Source organism: Lathyrus oleraceus, chromosome 6 (genome assembly GCF_024323335.1).
Source record: "Lathyrus oleraceus cultivar Zhongwan6 chromosome 6, CAAS_Psat_ZW6_1.0, whole genome shotgun sequence".
Lineage (NCBI taxonomy): Eukaryota > Viridiplantae > Streptophyta > Magnoliopsida > Fabales > Fabaceae > Lathyrus > Lathyrus oleraceus.
Window position 1 is genome coordinate 296363195 of NC_066584.1, and position 8850 is coordinate 296372044.

General features: G+C 41.3%; 1 non-coding gene across 1 annotated transcript; it reads left to right on the plus strand.

The window, feature by feature from the left end:
• Positions 1-8431: 8431 nt before the first annotated feature.
• On the plus strand, positions 8432-8538 carry LOC127099744 (small nucleolar RNA R71). The gene has a single exon (XR_007794218.1). It is a non-coding gene; the product is annotated as a small nucleolar RNA R71 (small nucleolar RNA).
• The last annotated feature ends 312 nt before the right edge of the window (positions 8539-8850 follow it).

The following is an 8850-nucleotide window of genomic DNA, read 5'->3' on the forward strand; positions in this document are numbered from 1 at the left end:
AGCGATAAAGGAAAAATGAGAAAGGTAATAGAGAAAAGACGATAGAGTCTCCTCCCACACTTAAATCGAACATTGTCCCCAATGTTTCGAAATAAGATAAGGGAAGAGTTACCTGACAGCCTATTGCTGACCACTAGTGCCCTCCCCGTGGACGACGAGATCGGGTACGACGACGGTCTCTCTGATCCATCCTCGCCTGCAGGGAATCCTGAGCGGTCCCCACCTCTCGAAGGTTACCCATAATGGAACCTTGAGTGGCTTCGATGAGTGCCATGTGTCGTTGGTGGTATTGTTGCTGACGGGCTTGCGTAGATGTAATCGTTTGCAGAGACTGTAGAACAGTGTCGTAGGACCTGTCTGTCCTCCGCTGCAATTCTTGCACGAAGCTCATGTTATTCGCCAGCTGTTGTTGGATGGTAGAGAGAAGGTCGTCACGCCTTTGCTCTCTAGCCATGTGGTCACGCCACATCTCCTCCGTAATATAAAAGCCAGGAGCGGTACCTGCAGAAGAAGAAGATGGTGCGGTGTGTGGTGGTGAAGGATGATGGGGGGACACATGGGGTATGGGAGATCTCTCTCTCCGATCATATTCATCATCAGTGTCATGTCCCGCCTCATCAGGAATGTTAGGAGGAAGAGGACCCAAAATAGGTGGATCATCTAAAGCGTAGGTCCAATTCCTTTCATCTCGTACATCAGTACGTCTAGTGCACGGTAAAACAACAGATGGGATGGCTACACCATGAACCATAAGCATATAGCCTCCTTCTCTCCTCAAACGGAACAATTTCATGTCTCTCATAAATTTTAGGTTAATTGTGCAAGGAGGTAAGGGGTCTAGGGTAGCCATCTCATTGTTCAGGTTAAGCGCCCGAGCAATAGATGTAATCAATCCACCAAAAGAAATCGGTCCCGCTTTATTCAAAGTTAAAGTCATATGAGCAAGCATGAACGGGACCGAATTAATTCGTCTATTTGTGAGGCTTCCTTGTAAAAATAGAAGCTCTCTAGCATTAACCTTATTTGGATTCTCCCGGCCAAAAATAGTGCATGCCAACAGATATCGAAAAACTCGGATGGCCGGGTTATGGATAGTTGAGGCAAGAACTCCTTCAAAAGAGTTTATGGAAGTGTTTGATAATCGTTCCCAGAAGGAAAATACCTCAACTGACCACTCCGAATCCAAAGGGGCCTCACAAATAGCACCGTCCCCATGAGGGATTCCTAACAAGCTGGTTGGTTCGTCGGTACTGAATTCATATTCAACAGCAAACATTCTAAATTTGACAGTACCAACTGTGCTAGCAGTGTTAGGGTTGACAATATAAATTAAGGAACTCAAGAATTCAATTGTCAATCGCTCATAGGTGGGTTCTTTGTTGGAAAAGAAATTATGCAAACCTAAGTTATCTAATAAATGAAATATGCTATGATAGATACCTAAAGTGTAGAGACAGTTTTCGTCAACATACCTTGTCGGGAGGATCTCCCGATTTTGCAACCGTTCGATAATTTTTCTTTGTCTATCCCCCAATTTCCCTCCTCGAAGAATGAATCCATTAAACTCCATTTGTGTAGCTCTTGAAAAGTGACGAAGAAGGTGAAGTGGAATGTGAAAAGGTTGGATTTTTACGAAATTCGACGGATGAAAATGAAAATGGAAATCGAAAAAATGATTTGTACGGTGTGGTGAATAGAAAGGTATGAGCTTTTTGTGGGTTCAAGGATGTTTTTCCAAGGTGAAAAAATGGGTTTGGAAGGTTGTAAGGTGTAAAAATGGTGAAGAAAGGGGTTCTGCCCCGACCTTTTACAGACGCTGTGGCGGGCGCCACAGGGTCTATGGCGGGCGCCACAAGGCAAAATCTGGCTGGGCCGAATTTTGGTCCTTTGGCTTGGGCTTCTCTTGTCTTTTGGCTTTGAGGGGTCCGGATAGCACTTGTTTTGTGATTTTCCTAGCATCATTGACTTGCATAATTTTATAAAGGTAAAAAAAATGAAAATGAAACAAAAATTAAATATTAGACTAATAAATAAATAAATAACTGAAAATAAAAATGCAAATAAAACAAACATAATACATATATAGATAAAAAATAGAAATATCGATGTATAGATGTAGTTTATATAATATTCCAAATGCGATAATATAAGATGAGTTATGTAAATACGAGAGATATAAAAAGGAGATAAAATAAGATAAAATGGTAAGATCATGTAGTGGGGATGTCGTCTTCCTGAGAGGCTCCACGGAGTATGGCTACCTCCTGCCTGAGCTCTGCGATCTCCTGATATAGACAGTCGGCTTTAGTAGCATGGGTGAGATCAGACACTCCCATCTGTAAAGTGAGGTCAGTCATCTCCTGTCTAAGCGATGCGATCTCTCTACGACACTCAGTAATCTGAGTGCGGATGTCGGGGGTCTGCAATGAAAGATTATTAGAGAAAACAGTGATCCTGGGAGATGGTGGTGTAGGCATGTATTTAGCAATGGGTGGTGATCTCGGCTCATCGACGGTCTCTCCCTGGCCCTCCAGAGCATAACTCCAATTCGCTGGATCATGCACACTGGTCATCATAGGATCTGGCAGTGTGAAATAATGGATAACCTCGCTGTCGACCAGCAATCGAAACTGACATGGGTGGAAAGAGGCTCTCCTCATCAACCCTCTGGTCAAACAGAAGTTGATGTCCATGCTAGTGTACCCACAATAGATCCGGAGATGTGACAGCTTACGAGACAGACCTAAAGCGACAGCAATCTGCGTGATGATCCCGCCCACATGGATGACTCCTTCGGTGGATCTGGAGATACCGCTGAGACTATATAAAAAAAAGTTCCCACATGCTACTGGACGAGACTGGGATGCACAAAATAATAGGAAAATCTCCTCTTCACTCAGTAGTGTCTCTGCATCCGGTCTTCCCAGGAAGGAATGTGTTAATATCATCTGAAAGTATCTGAAGGTGGGGTTATGTATAACATGAGACAGTTGCGTAGATGGATCCTGGCTTCCGCCACCTGAGATATCACTCCAAAACTTCTCAACCTCCTTACCCATAAAATATCCCATAGGTGTCTCCGGGATAGCATCAGGAGTGGTCTGGAAACCCAGTAGGTCGCCGAACTCTTTCTGGCTGAAGAAGTACTCAACTCCAAAGAGCCTGAAAGCAGCATACCCATCTGGTCCAGAGTATGGGTCATAGTCGAATGAACTCAGGAACTCCAATGTCAGGTTCCTGTAGGTGTTACTCAAGTCATCAGCAAACTCGTCCCAGTGAAGTTGGTGGTTAAGGAATCGGATACTCGGCTTGATACCCAGTGCCTCCATACAGTGCTGATCAGGATAATGTGTGGGTGCCATAGGGCGCTGATACAGAGCAATGTAGCGCTCTCTCTGAGCATTATCTCTATAGGCCACGTGCATGTCATCGAAATCCTGCATCCTGTAAAGGTTAAGAAAGTGATCCTGAAAATACAAACCATTCAAATTTTTAGTCTCGATGCAAAACATGATAAAATAAAATAAAAATAAAATTAAATAAATGAGAAAAAGTAAAATGAAAGAAAAACCATGGGTTGCCTCCCACGCAGCGCTTGTTTAACGTCATTAGCTTGACGATTAGAATTTATACACCTGTAGTAGTAGGAATTGGTGGATCAATCAGGGTGTGGCTTGAGTAGTATGCTGGATGTCTCCTCCTTCGTAGAGCTTCAGTCTTTTTCCATTTACAACGAATGGACTACAGGTATCGTTCTTGATTTCCACGGCTTCAGATCTCAGAATCTTGGATACTTCGAAAGGACCAGTCCATCTTGAACGTAACTTTCTAGGGAAGAGTCGTAACCTAGAGTTGAAAAGGAGAACAGGATCGCCTATATTGAAGTTTTTCTTTACTATTCTTTTGTCGTGAGAGGCTTTTGTTCTCTCTTTATATATTTTTGCATTCTCGTAGGCAGATTGCCTAAGTTCTTCTAGTTTATGGATGTCTAGGGTACGCTTTTCTCCAGCGGCTAGGTAGTCTAAATTCAAAGTTTTAATGGCCCAATAGGCCTTATGCTCTAATTCGAACTGTAAGTGACAGGATTATCCATAAACTAGTTGATAAGGAGTAGTTCCTATAGGGGTTTTGAAAGCGGTTCTGTAGGCCCATAATGCTTCTTGAAGCTTCTGAGACCAGTCTCTCCTAGAAATAGAAACAGTTTTCTCTAGGATTTGTTTTATCTCCCTATTAGATACTTCTACTTGGCCACTAGTCTGTGGGTGGTATGGTGTTGCTACTTTATGCCTAACTCCATATTTTCTTAAAAGTTTGTCAAATATTCTCGATATAAAGTGTGATCCTCCATCGCTTATGACTAAACGTGGTGTTCCAAATCTAGGGAATATATAGTTTTTAAATAGTTTGATTACTACCCTAGTATCGTTTGCGGGTGCAGCTATAGCTTCAATCCACTTAGACACATAGTCTACAACTACTAAGATATACCTGTTTCCTAAGGATGGTGGGAAAGGTCCCATGAAATTTATACCCCATACGTCAAAGAGTTCTACTTCCTGAATGTTTCTTAGAGGCATTTCATCACGCCTTGAAATGTTTCCAGTGCGTTGGCATCTACCACACTTGACAATGCAAGCATAGACATCGCGCCACATGGTAGGCCAAAATAGGCTAGCTTGAAGAATCTTGGCGTATGTCTTAGAGGTGCTCGCATGTCCATCATAGGGTGCAGAATGACAATGCTCGATAATACTATTTACCTCTTCTTCTGGAACGCAACAGCGAAAAATGCCATCTTTACCCCTTTTGAAAAGGAGCGGTTCATCTCAATAGAAGTTTCTTACATCGTGGAAGAATTTCTTCTTGCGGTGGTAGTCAAGATCAAGGGGTACTATATCGGCAGCTAGGTAATTAACGAAGTCTGCATACCAGGGTATGTTACTTATTGCTAAGGAGTTTTGGGGGTGCTCATAAGGATCTAGGTTATTATCTTCAATGGTTTCTACTCTAGCTATCAGTCTATCATAGGCGAAATCATCATTTATGGGTACTAGTTCTGGTTTTAGATGTTCTAGCCTAGAAAGGTGATCGGCTACTACATTTTCATTGCCTTTTTTATCTGTTATGTCTAAATCAAACTCTTGTAGTAATAGAATCCATCGGAGTAACCTGGGCTTGGCATCTTTTTTACTTAATAGGTAACGAATGGCAGCATGATTGGTGTAAACTATAATTTTTGCTACTACTAGATAAGATCTAAATTTGTCTATAGCGAAAACTACAGCGAGTAATTCTTTTTCAGTTGTTGCGTAATTAAGTTGGGCAGCATCTAGGGTTCTACTGGCATAATAAATGGCATGTAATTTTTTATCTTTCCTTTGTCCTAGAACGGCTCCAACTGCGTAATCACTAGCGTCGCACATTATCTCAAAAGGTTCTGACCAATCAGGTGGTTTCATAATGGGTGTTGAGATTAAGGCTTGCTTTAAAAGATTAAATGCGTCATTACATTTTTCATCGAAAATGAATTCAGCATCTTTCATTAATAGTCCAGTTAAAGGTTTAGTTATTTTGGAGAAGTCCTTAATAAAACGCCGGTAGAATCCAGCGTGTCCAAGAAAGCTTCGGACTTCTCTGATGGTTTTTGGTGGTTTTAGGTTTTCTATAACTTCTATTTTAGCTTTATCTACCTCTATACCTTTTTCAGAAACTATATGTCCTAAAACTATTCCTTCGGTTACCATGAAATGATACTTTTCCCAATTTAGCACGAGGTTCGCCTCCACGCATCTCTCCAGGATTTTCTCAAGGTTAGCAAGACAATTGTGGAAATCAAATCCGTAAACCGAGAAATCATCCATAAACACTTCCATGATACCATCTAGGTAATCTGCAAAGATTGACATCATGCAGCGTTGGAAAGTAGTTGGGCATTACAGAGACTGAATGGCATTCGTCTGTAGGCAAAAGTTCCATAAGGGCATGTAAAGGTAGTTTTTTCTTGATCTTAGGGGTGGACAGGTAATTGGAAGAATCCAGAGTACCCATCTAGATAACAGAAGTAAGAGTGTCTGGCTAGACGCTCCAACATTTGGTCTATAAATGGTAAAGGGAAATGATCCTTCCTAGTTGCTTTATTTAATTTTCTATAATCTATACACATCCGCCATCCTCCTTCTAAACGTTTTGCTACATGTTCGCCTTTATCGTTTTGCATGACTGTGATGCCTCCCTTTTTAGGTACTACATGCACAGGGCTCACCCACTTACTATCAGAGATCTGGTAGATTATACCTGCCTCAAGTAACTTAAGAACTTCCTTTTTAACAACATCACTCATTATAGGGTTTATCCTTCTCTGATGTTCCCTGGAGGGTTTTGAATCTTCTTCGAGCGAAATCCGATGCATGCATACGGATGGGCTTATACCTTTCAAGTCAGAGATATTATACCCTAAGGTTGAGGGATATCTTCGTAAAACGTCTAAAAGTTGGTTCGTTTCCTCTTGTCTCAAGGTAGCGCTGACTATGACTGGATGGTTCATCTCTTCATCGAGGAACTCATATCTCAGGTTCTTAGGCAGTTCCTTAAGTTCTAAGGTTGGTTTCTTAGGGCATTGCATAGGATCTGGGGTAAGGGATAAACATTCGTAAAGGTTATCATCGATGTAGGGTTTCTTAAAGTCATCATCTTCCCTTATGAGAGTTGATGGTAACTTAATTGTTTTTATAATTTCTTTTTATTCTAATTCTCTAACACATTCATCAATGATATCTAAGGCATAACACGAGTCTCCCATCACAGGTGCCATAAGAAATTTTGAAAGTATAAATTCTATTTTCTCGTCACCTACCTCAAATGTCAACTTTCCTTTCTTGACATCTATTATGGCTCCTGCAGTCGATAAGAATGGTCTATCTAGAAGGTTTGGTATATCATTATCCTCTTTGATGTCCATGACAACAAAATCAGTAGGGATAAATAACTTACCTATCCTAACAGGAACATCTTCTAAGATGCCTATTGGATACTTAACAGATCTATCGGCTAACTAAAGTGACATCTTAGTGGGCTGTAATTCTCCTAAGTTTAACCTCTCACAAACCGCTAAAGGCATTATGCTCACACTAGCTCCTAAGTCTAGAAAAGCTTTTTTGATGACATGATTACCCAAAAGGCAAGGAATAGAGAAATTTCCAGGATCTTTATCTTTCTTTGCTAATTTGTCCTCGGAAATAGTATTACATTCCAAAGGCTTCAGATCGTCAAGTCTACGTTTGTTGGTAAGGATGTCTTTGAGAAACTTTGCATAAGAAGGTATTTGGGTGATGGCTTCTGTGAAAGGGATTTCTACATGAAGTTTTTCTATAACTTTAATAAATTTTTGATACTGTTTATTGATCTGGGTTTGTTTGAGTCTTTGCGGATATGGTATAGGTGGTTTATATGGCGGGGGTGGTACATAAGTTTTATCTTTAGGTTCTTCTCCTTTTTCTCGACCTTCCTGGTTTTCAGATTCCTCTGGTTCCTTTACTTCGTCCGTGGGTTTGGTACATTCCTTAGAAGTTTAGGGTTCACTCAATTTAGGGTTTGGTGGCTCATCATAAGCGTTCCCACTTTGTAGGGTAATGGCATTGGCTTGTCCTCTCGTATTTTGTTGAGGTTGTCCAGGGAATTGTCCTCCAGGTGTAGTCTGAGGGGCTTGGTTTAAAGCTACCTGAGAGATCTGGGTTTCAAGCATCTTGGTATGAGTAGCTATTTGGTCAACCTTGGTTCCTAACTGGGTAATCAATTCGTTAACATGAATGTTTTGGTTCATGAACTCCTTGTTTTGTTGGGTTTGAGCGGTGATAAAATTTTCCATAATTTTCTCAAGGCTCGGCTGTGATGGTACATGTTGCATAGGTTGATTTGATCTAGGGGCTTGATAACTAGGTCTCGGAGGTGCATTTTTTGGACTGGGTTATTGTTTTTATAGGAGAAGTTCGGGTGATTCCTCCATCCAGGGTTATAGGTATTCGAATATGGGTTCCCTTGGGTGTAGTTCACTTGCTCAGAGTGGGTTTCGTTTAATAGACTGCATTCTGCTGATTGGTGTCCGTTGGTTCCACATATCTCAAAATCCAACGAAACTGCGGCTACAGTATTCGGGTTTATGCACATATGTTCGACCTTAAGGGCTAATGCGTCCATTTTAGCTTGCATCATGTCTATAGAGCTTAGTTCATGCACTCCTCCTTGGGCTTCCTTCTTCTCAACTGTCGCTCGTTCGACTCCCCATGATTGATGGTTTTGAGCCATATCTTCGATGAGGGCACTAGCTTCAGGATAAGGTTTGTTCATCAGAGCACTGACTTCGGCAGCGTCGATGGTCATCTTTGTGTTATAGTGAAGTCCAATATAGAAGGTTTGAATGATTAACCAATTTTCTAAACCATGATGTGGGCATGCTCGTAACAACTCTTTATATCTCTCCCAAGCTTCGAACAACGATTCTCCTTGGTTTTGGGTAAATCTAGTTATATGGTTTCGAAGAACGGCGGTCTTACTCGGGGGAAAGTATCTAGCAAGAAAAACTCTTCTAAGGTTATCCCAAGTCGTAATGGAATTGGGTGGAAGGGAATCTAACCATGATAGGGCTTTATCTCTGAGGGAAAAAGGGAATAATCTTAAACGTATTGCCTCAGGAGAAGCTCCATTGGTTTTAAAAGTGTCTGCTAATTGAAGAAATATTTTTAAATGTTCGTTTGGGTTCTCAGTAGCGAGACCTGCGAATTGTCTTTGTTGCACTAGTTGCAACAGGGATGGTTTAAGTTCAAAATTATTAGCTGGGATGGTTGGGTTTACTAT